Source organism: Prionailurus viverrinus, chromosome B2 (genome assembly GCF_022837055.1).
Source record: "Prionailurus viverrinus isolate Anna chromosome B2, UM_Priviv_1.0, whole genome shotgun sequence".
NCBI classification, from domain to species: Eukaryota; Metazoa; Chordata; class Mammalia; order Carnivora; family Felidae; genus Prionailurus; species Prionailurus viverrinus.
The window spans coordinates 132,379,382-132,397,758 of record NC_062565.1 but is presented as its reverse complement, the minus strand read 5'-3'; the positions used below and the strand labels follow the sequence as shown (position 1 = coordinate 132,397,758).

The following is an 18,377-nucleotide window of genomic DNA, read 5'->3' as shown; positions in this document are numbered from 1 at the left end:
GAGACTAACTCCGTAATACATGCTTTCTTCCTATACATCTGCATAATCATATATATTTGAAGAACATTTTGACAAAAGATACAGGGTTGAATTCCAGTACCAGGAACACACAACAAATATGTGAATGCTCCAACATTCAAATTAAAATGAAGGCAGATTTGCCCATATTCTCCTCATAATTGCCTTTCACTTAACTACTTCTAATAACCCTCTAACAATTATCCATCTGGGGAAAAAAAAAAAGGTGGGGGTAAGTTCCAAAGCATTGAATCCAATCTCTTACACTGCTGAGCAGCTGCCTTTAAAGGGGGCATTTTGCATTTACCCTCTGATTTATAAAAGAAGCACTTTCTAAATCTTGATCTGGGGAAATTAAAAGAGAGATCATGTGACTACCATTACAAATCTATCAGAATGGTGCCTCATAAGCCCTTGGCACCACTTAGAGTTTATAAGGGCGAGAACCAACTGAGTGGGTGTTTTTGCTCTTTGACAATGTGGCTAGATTTCAAACCCTTGAACTGAGATTTTAGAAGACATAGGGAACAGTATTAACAATGAAGTTATTTAAGATAGAATCCCAGATTCTTTTGCAGTGTTTTTGCTTTATGTTTGAAGAATACCTCCTTCAAGTGACTTATTTTCTCCTATAAAAAAACCATGGACTATTTTCTCCTTCTCCACTGGGGCTGCATCCTTCTCCCGGGGCATTCTTCAAACGTTTCACATGCCCCTCAGCCCATCACTGTAGGAGTCCTGCACCAACGCAGTCCTGTACTATTCACGGGACCAGTGAATATAGTCACCAAATGCCCCTTTTAATAAAAGTGCCAGAGGACCAAAAAAAGGCAGGCATTAGATTTTGTTGAAAAAGTATATTTGGCACAGAAATCTCTTCTTATGTAGAGAGTTAGCATTCAAATAATTTATGCAATAGTCTTCTTGGGTTCACTGAACTCTAGGCCAACTTTATCAATTTGTGCTGTAGACAAAAGCCTGCCTTTTGTTCCTAAACCATTTTGTGTTTTCATTGCATCTCAGGTACTCAATGATCTCATTTTGTTACTATGATCAAGTAGCTCCCTTGCTTATTTTAGGAATAAAGTCCACATTCCTTTACAAGGCATTTGGAGGACTCCATTTATGGCCAAAAGCTGTTGCCTTGTTCCCTTTCTACTTCTTGCCTCACAGTTCACTGGAGGCACTGGTCGATTCCTAAATAAGTTCAACTCTTTAATTTCTAATCTCTGGGTCTTGGTCTTTACTGCTTAAACTAATCAAAATTCCATAACCCTTTGCAAAAACCCTAAATATTACCCAAAAATCAAGGCATGTGAAACATTCTCTATGAAGTCTCTATCAGTCCTCGCCTGCTTCTTCTCTTTACCAAAACATTTTAATATTCTCATGCTGCTCACAATGTACTCTGTGGACTACAGATGTTTGTGTAGGTAAGGAGTCTACTGGATTCATCCAGTAATGTGTTTAGTCTATAAATACTGTTTATTAATTCTACCATTCTAGGCCCTAGGAAAGACACTGTGCCTTTGAGCAACTCACAATCTGGTGTTCTACTAGGTATCCAGGTGCACAGATAACTTTTATGTTTGTGTCCCACAAAGTAAATAACTTTGTATTTCAAACATAAAATGTGGCCAACAGATGGTTGCTGATTGAAACTCATGTGATAAAATAAATCCTAGCTAAACAATTAGGGGATTATCATATTAACATACTAAGGAGAATTTGCATTTTTAAAAATAATGAGCTCAGAAGAGATCCCCAAGCACCCTTCAGTGATGTTTTGGGAAAGATGGGCCTTCTTAGAGCTTCTCAAATTACAGAAAATAGCCAGATGCCTACTTCATGCATCCATCATACTCTTTGGAGATATATTAACATAGATCCACATGGGAGGGCAGAGATAATGTTATTCTATATCTGAACACAGCCTTGGAAGGCAGCAAAACACTGATAGAATGTAACAGTGTGGAAGACCACTGGGCAAAATTGAAAAGGAACTAGCATTTTCTTCAGAGCTATGGTCACAGGCAGGAATATGCACCCTGACAAAAGCTGCAAATGATTAGCTCAATAAAGGACTACCACATTTTAGAGATAGGAACTTTTGCCTTATCTGTTCATTGAAAACTCATTCTTCTAATAGATGATTTAGCTTATAAATCATAGAGCAGCAATATTTGTGAATTATGCAATTTATTTGAAATGGCCATTTAATGGACTGTACTCATATACAGAGAAAATTTAGTCTCTCACTTGGGCAGCTGCTCTTCATTCTTTTCTACAAACAAGGCAAGCAATTTTTAAGGTGACAGATAGCATACATTTAGGAAAATGTAATACTATGCTACAAAACTTAATGGCAGGCAAACCTCAAAAGACTTAGAAATTTGGTTTGAATGAGATAAATATTCAAAGGACCGCCTGCCTATCGGAAGGCTTTCCAAAGCTAAGTTCCCCTCCTTCTCTGCAGGACTTCCTAAGGCGCTTTTTATCCCTCTCTCCCAGCAAAACTCTTTAAAGAGCCATCATAAGTCCCTCCCACCTCATTACTCACAGTCTGGTTCCAGGCTTTAGGCCAGACAGCCCTGGCAACCTCTCTGGACATCCTCAACTGGATATCACTAGAGCTTTTCTTTTCAAAAAAAAAAAAAAAAACAAGTTTATTGGATATATAGTATTTAAAATTCAGCATTTAAAGGAAGCTGTCTGTAATATCTTCCCCAAAATGGTGCTTATGAAGCTGAGTATATGGAATCAATTTCCATGTGGTTAAGGCCAGTTCAGTTTCTCCTGGACAAGACTGTAACCAACAAACTCAGCTGTCACAAAGAAGGAAGTGGAGGAAGGAGGTGGCAAAATGGAAACTTCCAGAGGGTGATCAGTAAGTCCTGCTCTGTGTCCACAGGGCAGCATGCCCTTCAATATAGATTTTTTTCAGCCTTTGTTTTGAAATTCTTTCCCACAAAACTTAATTAGGGAGAAAAATCACTAAACAGCAATATTTCATTCCAATATTACTCTTAAAATATTGACATAATATAGAAGGTTTTCTGCTTAGGCAAATAGACAAAGTTTTAATGAAGGATTTAAAGACACTGAACCAGATAAAAATGCTTACTGAGTTCCGCATTGCTTCATTTTATTTTTTAAATATTTTGTATGCCAAGCATGTATTTTGGAGGACAAAAAAAAAAAAAAAGAAAGGAGAAGGAAAGAGGAAGTGTTGCATCCAGAATCTCATTTTAGGAAAACAATTTTAATAAGTGATTCCCTCTTTCTTTTTTTTTTTCTGTTTGAGTTCTTGAAATCATGTACTATTCCGAAAAGAGTTCATCCACCTAAATGTAATTTCCCAGCTAGCAAATTCTTGTGACAGATTAAAATATAAAACTTTAATCTACCATATGCAAAGAATATGTAAATTTAGGCTTCATCAATACCATCTCATGTCTGAATTCCATGAAAATTAAGTTTCTACCATTTCCTCGTTCATATTTAAACAGATCACTTTCCTACATTACATTATTCCATCTATCCCAGTTTGTCAAGTGTTTCTTGGGCATACGTTTTGATGGTTTGAGTTCCCTTCCACCCGAAACATGAGGTTGGATCCAGATTTCTTTATCTGTGAAGTGAGTGATATTCCATGATCCCCATTGTCTCTTTCAGTTTTAAATTCTATGCTAAATCATAAGGTTGTTGTGATTAAATGAATACAAGGAGGAAATCACTTTGAAACTACAAAAGGACATGCAAATATGACTTAGAGACCAGCAACATTATTCATTGATGCTTATATTTTTATCAGTTGGTGACTTATGGAATCTGCCTTCATGTTCATTTCAGAACGGGGGCAGCATTTCTCTTAGGGGTCAATTGATAGCATTATAATGTCAACATTTACTTAACATCACTTGTATGCATTTCACTTGGCCTGCTTCAGAAGGACTCTCTGCGTGGTAGAAGAAAAAGTTCTTTCCTTAAGGGATACACATTTGTTTGGTTTTTTCCCTGTACTTAATTGATCTTAAATACCTTTTGTGGGGCGCCTGGGTGGCTCAATCGGTTAAGCGGCCGACTTCGGCTCAGGTCATGATCTCTCCGTCCGTGAGTTCGAGCCCCGCGTCGGGTTCTGTGCTGACAGCTCAGAGCCTGGGGCCTGTTTCAGATTCTGTGTCTCCCTCTCTCTGACCCTCCCCTGTCTCAAAAATAAATAAATTAAAAAAAAATACCTTTTGTCAATCTAAGAAAAAAAATTAATTAGAATTCTAATGAATTTTCTGGCAAATGAGGACATGTTTCTTATCTGTTATTTATTGCCCTCTCCACCATTTCAGAGGTTTTTTGTTTGTTTGTTTGTTTGTTTGTTTGTTTATTAATGTCCATTTGAAAATGGCGGCAGGCTGCATTGGCTGTGGGAGTCTGCAATAGACTTATTTTTCAGATTTTAGTTTCTGCTATTTGTCAAGTGGCTACCTCAGAATGAGAGGAATGTTACATTTATTTTAATGCTATAGCCTCACTACAGGTGAAGATTTAATGCAATTTGTGTAGTAATAAATGTACTGTTATTATGAAATGCACTGTGATATTTTTAAATGATATGCAACAAAAAGTCAAGTATTTGTGAATTAATGCAGAAATATTCACTTGGAACTATATGGAAAATAAAATAAGTCAGGTCAGGCTGCATTTTAATTGGTATTAGAAAACTTTCAGAATGAAAAATAAGAAATTTTTCTTTAGAAAATGATAAAATTGCAGATGCCAAATACTAGGGTGCATTTTTAAGGAATGAGCATTTCACATTTCTTTTTATTTATTTATTTACAATTTTATAATTTTATTTATATATAATTTCACATTTTCCATTTATTTATTTGGTAAAATAAATCCTTATACCAATATTGCATGGTGGCTAACCAGCATCGACGGCTCTTAAATGTTGATACTCTCCTGTTATTTTTCGGTTTGTTTAACTTCTCTGTGCCTCATAGGTTAATTAAATGGTGCATTTAAGCACTCACTAAAGAACATGCCTTCAACAAGAACTAATTGTGATATAATTATCTCCATGTTGCTCATTTAGAAAAACAGTACAAGAAAGATGCTTGTGCACATGTTCATGTTAGTGAGTATGTAGCACATTTTTTATAATGGTTCCTGAATGAATACAAATTTGTACTATTTACCAGAGCAATTCTGGCCTTATTTTTTTGCTCTTTAAAAAAATTTTCCAGCCTTATTAAAGTATAATTGACAAATAACAATAGTATATATTTAAGATGTGCTATTTGATATTTTGGTATATGTCTGCATTATGAAATAATCACCCATTATCAAGCTAACTTTCTTTGCATGGTGAGAACATTTTGCAAATTCCAAGTATATAATACAGCATTGTTAATTATATGTTAATTATAGTCACATTGCTGTACATTAGACCCCCAGAACTTATTCATCTTTCATAACTAGTAATTTGTACTCCTTGACCAATACTTCTCCATTTCCTCTCTCTCTCTCTAGCCCCTGACAATCCCCATTTAAACTGAGAAAAGTAAGTTAAATTCTTCTACCATCCAGTCTTATAAATATGGGGTTATAAGATAACATCCTGATAGATTCTGATTTCAAATACTCAACATGGTGTTTTACCCAGGTAGGTATTTAATAAGTGTTTGCTAAATGTAATAATAACCTCGATTATGGTGTTGGAAAGAATATACATTAAGTATTCCACTGTGATGAATTCTGGTTGTGCCTAATTAGTATTATCTGTTCTTTCATGTGCATTTGTTTAAAATTCACTCAAAGATTAGTTTCTTTCCGAAAAAACACTGTGAGCATCTAGCAAAACTCTGACTGATCAGACTGTCACAGCTATGACTCAAATCACCTCATGATGGCATACAATAGAATCTTGATAGCAGTTCTGAGGAAATTTCAAAATTTAGAACAATGGTGTTGATGAGGAACATCTGATGTCATTAGGATAGCCATCAGAGAATTATAGACTATATTTAGGAGTATTTTAGAAAGTCCATGTTGATTACTTAAATGTCATAAAATAATAATTACCCTGTGTTGAACATTCTGTTTCTGACATGGTGCCAGGAGGTCGAAAGATACATAGATAGATGGATAGTCACTTCATTATATCATTCTGACCTCACACTTCCGTTTCATAGAAAATATGATCCGCTGCTTTATAGTGATAATTTATTTTAATATAATAGTTTAAGCAAAAAAAAATATTTCCAGGAGATCTAAAATATGACTAATATGTGGTCTTGGCTTGATACTGATACTATAGCCTGATCATGATATAGCAGTTAAATAAATTCAAAATCCAATGAGCATATAACAATCTGCCTTAGAGGGCATAGTTCGGTGCTAGGGATTCAAAGAGGATGGGGACCCAGTATCAGTGTTCCCAGGAGCTTAAAGTTGGAATGGGGAAGGTCGGGCAAAGACACACATGCACATAAATTACACAAGGTAGAACATCATGAGTTACGAGAAAGGAAAGAGAGGAAAGGAAAGAAAAGTCATAACCAGTTAATAGAGGGGGAAGGATCTCAAAAACTCAATTAGGAGGTAGTTTGTGAGCTAAACCTTGATAGGATTTTTTAAATAGACTTTTCAAATTATAAATCTCTACAACAGAATTTTGTTTATCCCACTACTCAATAAATATTTATTGGGTGTCTCCCATTATTGAGTATATGGTTGTCACTGAGGAAACAAATGAGTAAGTACTTGTTATCAGGAAAAGCAAAAGATATAAACAAGTTAACAGATGATAATACAATGCAGTCAGTGGAGATGAAGAAATACTTTCACTCCCTGGGACGAGGAAGAACTGGAGATTAAGAAAACCTTTTGGGGAAGAGGTGATAAATGAGTGAACTTCTTCTTTTTTTTTTTTTTTTCCCAACGTTTATTTACTTTTGGGACAGAGAGAGACAGAGCATGAACGGGGGAGGGGCAGAGAGAGAGGGAGACACAGAATCGGAAACAGGCTCCAGGCTCTGAGCCATCAGCCCAGAGCCCGACTTGGGGCTCGAACTCACGGACCGCGAGATCGTGACCTGGCTGAAGTCGGACGCTTAACCGACTACGCCACCCAGGCGCCCTGATGAGTGAACTTCTTTAAGACAAGTAGACATTGTATAACTCAGGTGAAGTCCTGGGAGGTGGTAATGTGGTTAGCATTTTTATGTGTTCAGTCATTAAAAGCTGTAAGTTACTTATACCTTACCAAGTAAAAAACTCCCACTAAGAGAAAACATGAGAAATGTTAGTTTCAGGTGGCTGGAAGCAAAATGATTAGCAGGAGTTGTCAAAGAAGGCGGTAAATTGTGAGAATGTGTCAGAATGCCAAAGGCCTCAGAGGTCCTGCTATGGAGTTCGCTCTATATCTTGAATGCTTGGAGAGCTATTCAGCAGAGAGACATGAATAGGACATTATCACCGGATGTAAGAGGTTGGGGATTGGGGTGCATGACATAAACCGAGTTGGATTCTAATAAGGTCCCTCTGGAGGCACAGGGAGAATGAATTGTTGGAGGAGGGCACGTTGTGAGACTAGCATAAGGAAAACAAGTTACAAAGAGAGAATAGTACAGATGAGAACTGATAAGATTCTTTACTTGGTCAGTGGAAATATGGTTGGAAATAATTGAATGATTGCAGAAGTGTGAAAGAGGGAGTCCAGTGGAGCCCAGAGGGAATTCCAGTGGAGCCCAGTGTTGGTTGTAATGTAAAGAAAAGAGTGAAGAAAGGTGGCTAGTTCATTCTGGTTGGATGATTAATGCCATTTCTTGGGACTAAAACAAGAGAAGTGTATCTGAGAAGAGTGATAATAAATTTACAACCTTGCAAACTGAAAAATGTCTCATCTACTGGAAAAAACATAGCACCAAAATAAAAATAAATTTAAGATTTATAGGTTTATCTATTACTCAACTGATTATATAATCTATGGCTTAAAATAAAGTATGGAGGGGCACCTGGTGGCTCAGTCGGTTAAGTGTCCGACTTCGGCTCAGGTCATGATCTCATGATCCGTGAGTTCAAGCCCCACGTCGGGCTCTGTGCTGACAGCTCAGAGCCTGAAGCCCGTTTCAGATTCTATGTCTCCCTCTCTCTCTGCCCCTCCCCTGTTCATGCTCTGTCTCTCTCTGTCTCAAAAATAAATAAACGTTAAAAAAAATTTTTTTAAATAAAGTATGGAAAATAGGCCTGAGGTAGACCTGATCACAGTTCATGTACTCACTAATCAATCTCATAAGGATATTAGTGAAGGCATAAAACCAGGAATGAAGATCCCACCGAGGCAGTCATCACCATATAGGTAAGGTACTACTAGAATATATGGGTATGAATAAAATCCCTATGAGATTGGGTTTAGCAAAAAAGGACACAAAGGATTTGAAAAGTCAAGGAAGGAGACTTTATTGAGTGGAAAGATGGAAGAGGGGAATATACTGGTGCTAAATGTGCTTGAGGAGGAGTTTAAAGAAGGAAGTGGTCCACTGAATCCAATGCTATGGAGAGATCAAATGAGATGAACACTGAAAATATTGCCTTAGATTTAGCTACCAAGAGGCGACTAGCATTTATGTGTATCTTTGAAAATTCAAAAATAATACTATAAATTATTTGTGGGTCCATACACATGTAGTAAAAGTATAAAATCACTGTCAGGAAAAGTCCATACCAACTCTCAGCTAGTGGCCACTTCAAGGGCAGAACTGCAGCGTTGCTCATCTCCATTTGCACTGTATTTTACATGAATAGTGTCCTTGGAGGTGAGCTACATAATGATCCAGCTCTGGGGAAATAACAACTGAGCTGGCTATTAATAAGGGAAGTAGCTTTAAAACAACTAAAATCAAAATGGCAGTATGTTAACATTTGCTAAATACGACCGGTTTGCATGGATATTTGTTACGTTTGTTTCTGAACTATCTATATATTTTAAATATTTAAATAACTTTAAAGGCATTCTTAACACTTGCCTGGATTCTCCCAATGTTGTCCCATGTGCTTTTTCCCTTTGCTGATTTGCTCTGTATCCTTTCATTGTAAAAATCTGTAGCCATGAGGGCCACTACAGAGTGAGTCCTATGAGTGCTCCTAGCAAATCATTGAACCTGCGGGTGGCCTCCAGAACCTCCGGCCCAGCTAGGTTCAATGCACCTTCATTTGAAAAATTCTGAGAGCATCTGAAGAAATGCAGCCTAGGCTAACACATCTACTGGCAGCCAGCAAGAAAAAGCAGACTCCTAGTGCATGGTTCAGACTCTTCAAGTTCATCTATCAGATGCTGCCATTGATTGGCAGACCTGAAAGCCCAGTGAATCTTGATGAATTTGACTCCGGTGTATCTCAGCTTAGTGATTCCAAACCATAACATGAGGATAACTACCAGAAGACAACCAGCACATTTTTGAGAAAGTGGTGTAGGGCCTTTTATAGACATGGAGTAGTTTATCAGATGAATTAATATATAGCTATTGATATATTAATATACTATTAATACATATCTATTGATATATTAATTATATATCTATTAATATATATTATATTACTATATATCTATTGATTAGTAGCTATCTATTGATACATTAATATATTAATTAACATATAATTAATATGTATAATATATATATATTAAAATTCTTAATTAACTCCTCTTCTTGTTATAGACTTTGGACTCAGATGTCTCTAAAAACAAATCCCAAATCCATGACTAATTATGTATAGGTAAGGCATCTTTGAAAGTGACTTAACCTCTGAGTTTCAGCTTCCTTATCTGTGAAATTATTTGCCATGAGTATTACCTAACACATACAAAACTACTAGCACAGAATTTGGCACATAATAAGCACTTAACAAATACTGTTCATACATGATTTTTCATATATTCCTGTGTACTGTGTCTTCTGCATTCTGAGTTAAGAAGGCAAAACAAGGCCATTGGTCAAAATTTCAAGGCACTAATCAAGACCAAAGATTTCCCTGAGAATTCAAAAGTAGGAAAAACTGAACAGGAGAATAAGTCTTGTGGGACTTTGGAAACTACTGTATGAACAACCTGGCAAACCATGTTTAACATGAAAAATACACACACACACACAGACACACACACACACAGCCTTCTACTCCATGACACAAAGTTATTTGTGTAGCCATTATTGACTAAACCTAATACCCAATATAAACTATAATTCAAAACAAAACATTACATGCAAACTTGAAAATATTATTTTAAAAATACTTTGTTCACTTTACATGGTATTTTTCACATTTACTAACACATGATATTTTTAAAGTTAACTCTTTAATATGTATTATTTTTTTAATCACACCGAGGTATTAATTTTGTTGAAAAGTTAAATTCTTTTGGATTAAAAATGCTATTTATTTATTTATTTATTTATTTATTTTTATTTAAATCCAAGTTAGTTAACATATTGTGTAATAATGGTTTCAGGAGTAGAATTATGATTCATCACTTACATATAACACCCAGTACTCATCCCAAGAAGTACCCTCCTTAATGCCCATCATCCACTTAGCCCTTAGCCACATGCCACACCCCTCCAGCAACCCTAAATTTGTTCTCTGTATTTGAGAGTCTATTCTGGTTCACCTCCTTCTGTGTTTTTATCTTATTTTTCCCTCCCTTCCCCATGTTCATCTGTTTTGTTTCTTAAATACGCATATCAATGAAGTAATATATTTGTCTTTCTCTGACTAACTTATTTCACTTAGCATAACACCTTCCAGTTTCATACATGTTTTTGCAAATGGCAAGATTTCATTCTTTTTCATTTCCAAGTAGTATTCCATTATATATATATATATATATATATATATACACACACACATACATACATACTATATGTGAATGTGCCCCTTCGAATCAGCATTTTCATATCCTTTGGATAAATACCTAGTAGTGCAATTGCTGGGTCATAGGGTAGCTCTATGTTTAATTTTTTGAGGAACCTCCATACTGTTTCCCAGAGTGGCTGCACCAGTTCTCATTCCCACTAGCAGTGCAAAAGTATTCTCCTTTCTCCACATCTTCATTGGCATCTGTTGCTTCCTGAGTTGTTAATTTTAGCCATTCTGACAGGTGTGAGGAGGTATCTCATTGTGATTTTGATTTGTATTTCCCTGATGATGAATGATATTGAGCATCTCTTCATGTGTCTGTTAGCCATCTGGATGTCTTCTTTGAAAAAGTGTCTGCTCATGTCTTTTGCCAATGTCTTTACTGGATTATTTGTTTTTTGGGTGTTGAGTTTGAAAAGTTCTTTATAGATTTTGGATACTAACCCTTTACCTAATATGTCATTTGCAAATATCTTTTCCCATTCTGTCAGTTGCCTTTTAGTTTTGTTGATTGTTTCCTTTGCTCTGCAGAAGCTTTTTATCTTAATGAAGTCCCAATAGTTCATTTTTGCTTTTGTTTCCCTTGCCTTTGGAGACATGTCTAGTAAGAAGTTGCTGCAGCCAAGGTCAAAAAGTGCTATCTGTTTTCTCCTCTAGGGTTTTGATGTTCCCTATTTTACATTTAGGTCTTTCATCCATTTTGAGTTTAGTTTTGTGTATGGTGTTTAAAAACTATCCTCTAGGGGCACCTGAGAGGCTTAGTCAGTTGAGTCTTGGACTCCTGATTTCGTCTCAGGTCACGGTTTAGAGATTCCTGGGATTGAGCCCCATGTCTGGCTCTGTGTTGACAGTGTAGAGCCTGCTTGAGAGTCTTTCTCTCACTGTCTCTCTCTCAGCCCCACTTACACACACACACTCACACACACACACACACACACACACACACAGTCTCTCTCTCTTTCTCAAAATAAATAAATAAACTTTAAAAAAGAAAACAAAAACTATCATCTAACCATATACTGTGTGGTAAGAATCTTAGTCTTATTCTTTGTGTTGGGCTACATCTTTTAAAGAAATTAAATTTATGATAGAGCTGTTGAAATTCTATTACTTTAGCTATACGGTATGTAATAACTACATTCTATAACTAAACTGGATTATCTAACAACTTGCTTGAGAGCACTGACTATGCCTATCTAATTTGCCCGACTGGACAATAAGCAAAATTTCCAAACCATATAGTCTTAAAAATGAATACATTTTCTCTTTAATAATGGCTTTCTCTAAACATCAGGGAGTACAAATGCTTAGTTGCAGCATTGTATTTTTCAAGACAATGATATTTATTTAGCAAGAATCGAATTCCTTGACTTACTGGAATTAAATTACTACTTAGGAACAGGAACAGTATTAATATACAGTTTTCATTAAGATGCTAATTTATTTAACATTACTTAACTCTCCAGTGAGTACACATTCTATAAAAAAAAAAACAGAATTCTGAAGTAATGTAATTGCTAAATATTCCCTACAGTATAAGAATTGCACACATTCTTTCAAATTGATTTGTAATGGCATTATAGCAAAAAGCTGAGAATTTATGCATTAGCCTAGTTCTTTTTTTTCCTCATGAGAAAATTAATGATACAAGTATAAATGAAAGACTTGATATTTCTATCACTGTGTACTTGGTTTTTGTGAAAATAGATTAAACTAGCCTAGCTAGTTTTTTTGTTCCTAAAACAATGTACAAATTTTAGTCATTGAGATACAAAAAAACAAAAATTGGAATGCAAAAGGCTACAGTCCTGGCATAAAAATAGGCAGAAAATAGTGTTAAAGCAATAAATAAATTTATACTTGTGTGCAAGGTAATTTAAGGATCTAATCTGAAGTGTTTCTAAATTGCTATTTATCAGCACACTATTTACTGAATAACCCTTCCCCACTATTTTGTTAACTTTTTATCATGTACTTAAAATGTTATATATGAAGCTGTAGAGAAGATTATATGAGTTAACTATAATCCCACCATCTAGACAATAATAATATTATGTTTGGTCAATTTTTTCCAGTCTTCTTTCACATATATATACATTTTCTCACAAAACTCAAAATATACTAATAATTTCATATTCAGTGTTTTATTTGTGATTATATATAAATGTTCCCCACATCATAAAAAAGTTATTTTTAACTATTTTTATGTCTATAACAGAAATATTCTTACTGCCCAATAGCTAGACATTTTTGCTGGTTTTGACATTTTTTTCTACTGCAAGTAATATGAAGTGAACATCCTTTTTCTTATATCTCAGTCAGTATCCTTAAATATTTTCTAAGAATAGAGTAAGAAGGGAAGTACTAAATCAAAAGAAATAAGCTTTTTAAATGTTGTTAATACATATTGGTAGTTTGCTTTCCAGAATGTTACAGCCATTCACACATTTAATAGTTTCTGAGAATGTTCATCTACTCACAGTCTCCAGTATGGAGAAATATCATGTTATTATTTATTTAAATATTTTGTAATTTGGTAGGTAAAACAATGTATCAGATAACTTCTTTAATTTGCCTTTGTTATTAATTAAATTCTATACACACACACACACACACACACACACACGCACACACACGCACATACATATGGAGAGTAACATCAGCAACATGGCTGCAAACATGTACCAGGATTGTGTCGCCCAAACCCCCAACAACAAAAACATGGCATCCATTCATGGAAGAAAGTACTTTCGTGGGAGCTATGGCATCTGGCACTTTACACCAAGGGACCCGGGAAGAGCCTTGCCTACTTATGCATCAGTTAACAGGCAGATAGACCTTGGTCCTGGCTGTGGACACTGCAAAGGCACACGAACCAACTCCAGTTTCTCTTAGCTGTGATCCAGAAGCCCCCAGAAAAAAACTTAGACAATCATCCATGGGTAAGAGAGCCTTTGTGGAAGTCCAGGTCTTGAGCAAAGTTCCAGCATACTGATGACACACATACAAATACAAGTTTGTATGTACTGGAGAGGGATAGAGGAACAGTTGGACTTTATCTACATCAGCCCTCTGATGGCTGGTGCACAGTGCAGGTCCAAGAGAGATCTTCTCAAAACATTATTTCTCCCACAAGGAGAAAGTAAGAGCATGTGATTGAGCACCCAGCTCCTCCAGCTGTGTAGGATGCTGCCAAAGAGGTCCATTTCTTGGGGCACCTGGGTGGCTCAGTCAGTTAAGCATCTGACTTCAGCTCAGGTCACGATCTCACAGATTGTGGGTTCAAGCCCCACATCAGGCTCTGTGCTGACAGCTCTGAGCCTGGAGCCCACTTCAGATTCTGTGTCTCCCTCTTTCTGCCCCTTCCCCACTCTCTCTCTTTCTCTGTCTCAGAAATAAATAAATATTTAAAAAATTTTTTTAAAGAGGTCCATTGCTCTCTCAGTCTTGGTGATGATTTTTGGATACAATACCAAAAGTACATGAAACAAAAGCAAAAACTGACAAGTTGAACTACATCAAACTAAAAGCCTCTGCACAGCAAAAGAAACAATCACCAAACGAAAAGGCAACATATGAAATAGGAAAAAATATTTGGAAATCATGTATGTGATAGGGGTTAATATTCAAAATATATAAAGAACTCATATAAGTCAAGAGCAAAAAACCCAAACAGTCCAATTAAACAATGGGCAGAGAAGCCAAATAATCAGTTTTTCCAAAGACATACAAATGTCCGTTGGGTACATGAAAAAAATTTTCAACATCACTAATCATCAGGGAAATGCATATCAAAACCACAGTGGGATATCACCTCACACCTGTTTAGAATGGCTGTTATCAAAAAGAAAAGAAACAGCAAGTATTAGCAATAGTGGAGAAAAGGGAACCCTTGTACACTGTGGGAATGTAAACTGGTACAGCCACAACGTAAAACAGAATGAAGTTTCCTCAGAAAAATTAAAGATAGAACTACCATATGATTAAGCAATCCTACTTCTATGTATATATCGAAAGGAAGTCAAATCAGTATCTCAAATAGTTGTCTTTGCTCTCATGTTCATTGCAGCATTACTCACAATAGCCAAGATGTAAAAACAACCTAAATATCCAGCAATGGGTGAATAAAGAAGATGTGGTATATATATACAGAAGGGAATATTATTCAGCCATAAAAGCGAAGGAAATATATTTGCAAAAGCATTGATGGACCGTGAGGGCATTATGCTAAGTAAAATAAGCTAGACAAAGACAAATGCCGTATGATCACACTTAAATGTGGAATATAAAAAAAGTCAAACTCCTAGAAACATAAAGTAGAATAGTGGGGCCCGGGTGTGCAGAAAACATGTTGGTTAAGGGTACAAACGTTCAGTTACAAGATGAGTAAGTTTGGGGACTCTAACATATGGCATAGTGATTATACTTAATAATACTGTATTAAATACTTGAAAGAAAGAAATGGTAATTATGTGAGGTGATACAGGTGTTACCTAACCCTACTGTTGTAATCATTTCACATATATTAATGTGTCAAATCAACCCATTGTACACCTCAAACTTATATAGTGATATATGTCTAGTTATATCTCACTAAATCTGGGGGGGAAAAGTGAATAAAACTTTTTGCTTACACATTCACTCAAAAAATATACATTAAATTAATATATTTTGGGTAATTATCCGTTTATGTCATTTTCCCATATATTTCATATTTGTTACATCACTACAGTGTATGTATATACTCATATACATAGATGTTTATACATATGTATGTATACACATACAGTCTATTATATATGTTGAGAATATATTCCTAGTTTGTTGGTCAATCGTCCTTCCCATGCCCACCATGGCCACCATTTAGCAAATGGTAGGAAGATAGAGCTTAATGGAGAGCAAAGGCTTTGACAAATAACATGAAGGAAGTAGGAATGGAGATGGCTCTGTGAAAAGTGGGTGCAGTGGCCAACCAGACTATATCATCTCTTCTGATGGCAAAATCCTCATCATAAAAACTGAGAACACTTTGAAAACAACAGTTTTCCTGTAACCTACAAGTTTGAAGAAACTACAGCTGATAGCAGAAAAACAGACTGTCTGCAACTACACTAACAATGCATTGGTTCAACATCAGGAATGTGATGGAAGGAAAGCACATTAACAAGAAAACTAGAAGATGGGAAATTAGTAACGGAAGGTGCCATGAACAATGTCACCTGTACTTATGTCTATGAAAAAGTAGGGTAAAAATTCCATCATCATTTTGGACAGGAATTATCTGGGAGGATGAACAAGCTCAGTTCAATGAGGAAATCCCCATACTGCTTTTATTTTTCATTACTGTGTTCAATTGCCTTTATCATCAACAGTTTACATGCAACTATTTCAAAGTGTTGATTTAATTATGATCATCCCTTTGGTTAGCAAATAAATGTGTTTGTGTTAAAAATAAAATAAAAAATAGGGGCGCCTGGGTGGCGCAGTCGGTTAAGCGTCCGACTTCAGCCAGGTCACGATCTCGCGGTCCGTGAGTTCGAGCCCCGCGTCGGGCTCTGGGCTGATGGCTCAGAGCCTGGAGCCTGTTTCGGGTTCTGTGTCTCCCTCTCTCTCTGCCCCTCCCCCATTCATGCTCTGTCTCTCTCTGTCCCAAAAATAAATAAACGTTGAAAAAAAAAAATTAAAAAACTAAAAAAAATAAAAAAAATAAAAAAAATAAAAAATAAAAAATAAAAAATAAAATTTGGTCTGTCTTGATTCCTGTAGGCAAAAGATGTTTAAAGAGCCAATTTTATAAATACATTCCTGGGGCGCCTGGGTGGCGCAGTCGGTTAAGCGTCCGACTTCAGCCAGGTCACGATCTCGCGGTCCGTGAGTTCGAGCCCCGCGTCGGGCTCTGGGCTGATGGCTCAGAGCCTGGAGCCTGTTTCCAATTCTGTGTCTCCCTCTCTCTCTGCCCCTCCCCTGTTCATGCTCTGTCTCTCTCTGTCCCAAAAATAAATAAACGTTGAAAAAAAAATTTAAATACGTTCCTTTTTGATTCTTGCCATTACTTTGAAATATTTATCTATATTATCTTTCAGTGTACTGTTAATATAATATATATAATGTAAATTATAAATATAGACACACATATCATTTAATCTATCTAAAATGCATCTGGCTTATGCTATGAGATAAAAATTTAATGGCTATTAAATCTAGTCAGATGGAGAATATATTTGTGTAATTTTTCAGTGGGTTCTTAAGATCTTAAATGAAAATGTTTTTCTCTTGCTTTCACATGAGAGCAACATCTTGGTTGGTCACAGATAACATACTATCTTCCACAAAATTCTATGGACATTTCAAAATTATCTCCCATCGTAAAAATCTGAAACTAACCCAAGTTCACACCTTTGTGGCCAGTTTTCTTTTTTTGTTTCTGTTTTGTTTTCTGATCCTTGCTTATGGATTCATAAGAATATTTTATACTTTTGAAGTTCATAAACATTGCAAGGATGTGTCTAAATGCCTCTTTTTTATAAATTTTATCTGAAGTATGGCATGCCCTTTCAATGAGTCCTTCTTTGTGACTGAAGACTTTTTACAATTATGTTGTAAAGAATTACTTCTATTTTAATGGCCTTGGCCTGTGCTATGAGAGTGCCTGTAATTCTGTTTGCATTTTTTTTCTGGTTATTTCCCATTTCTATAGTCTCCTTTCTCATCACTTTTATTTATTTGCTTTTCTCTCTGTATCTTGGGAGACCATCTCAAGGCTATCCCCCAAAATGAGATTAAATGGAATCGCACATGCTGATAGTTTTCAATACTGGATTTTTATTTAAATCACTCATGAAATGTAATAGTAACAGTAATAATAATAAAGTCGGGTAAGCTTAGAGCTATGACACCGCACAGTTCATGAGACATTCTATTCTCTGTTGGTAGTGATTGCTGGAGTTGTACAATGATGTGGAACTGCCTAAGTCCTGTTCTAGACCAATTAAATCAGAATCTTTGTATGCTGTAAAGCACTGACATATAAAATTTTTCTTTAGTTGATCCTAGTGTGCAGCCATGCTTAGAGAGGTGGGGTAGCCAATGGCATATGTATAGGGCTTAGCACATGGCCTGAAATACATCAGTGCTCAGGACATGTTAAATAGTCTCAGCTTTAGCATCTGCCTCTGTATCATCATTTTATTATCCACAAAGCCAATTTTAATTCTTTAGCGCAGATTTTAATCTACTTTTGCTGTTGTTTTTTTATGCCTTCCTTACCCAATCTTCTGTCTGCCTCATATTCTCATCTTTTGGCTGTTTACCCCTTGTTTCATGAAGACTATGTCTTGTTTATTCTATCAAAGATGTCAAGAAATTTCCTAAACTTATTTTCTAATTAGGTGCTATTTTCAAAAATAAGAACTCTATCCAGGCTCAGTTTTGCTAATGGACAAGAT

General features: G+C 35.9%; 1 protein-coding gene and 1 pseudogene across 2 annotated transcripts in view; one reads left to right on the top strand and one right to left on the bottom strand.

Annotated features, from left to right (window-relative positions):
- The window catches only part of GRM1 (glutamate metabotropic receptor 1), a 429,826-nt gene that overhangs the window by 169,817 nt on the left and 241,632 nt on the right, over positions 1 to 18,377 (bottom strand). The gene's annotated exons all lie outside the window — the stretch shown is intronic.
- Positions 15,785 to 16,182, top strand: LOC125165574 (fatty acid-binding protein 5-like; annotated as a pseudogene).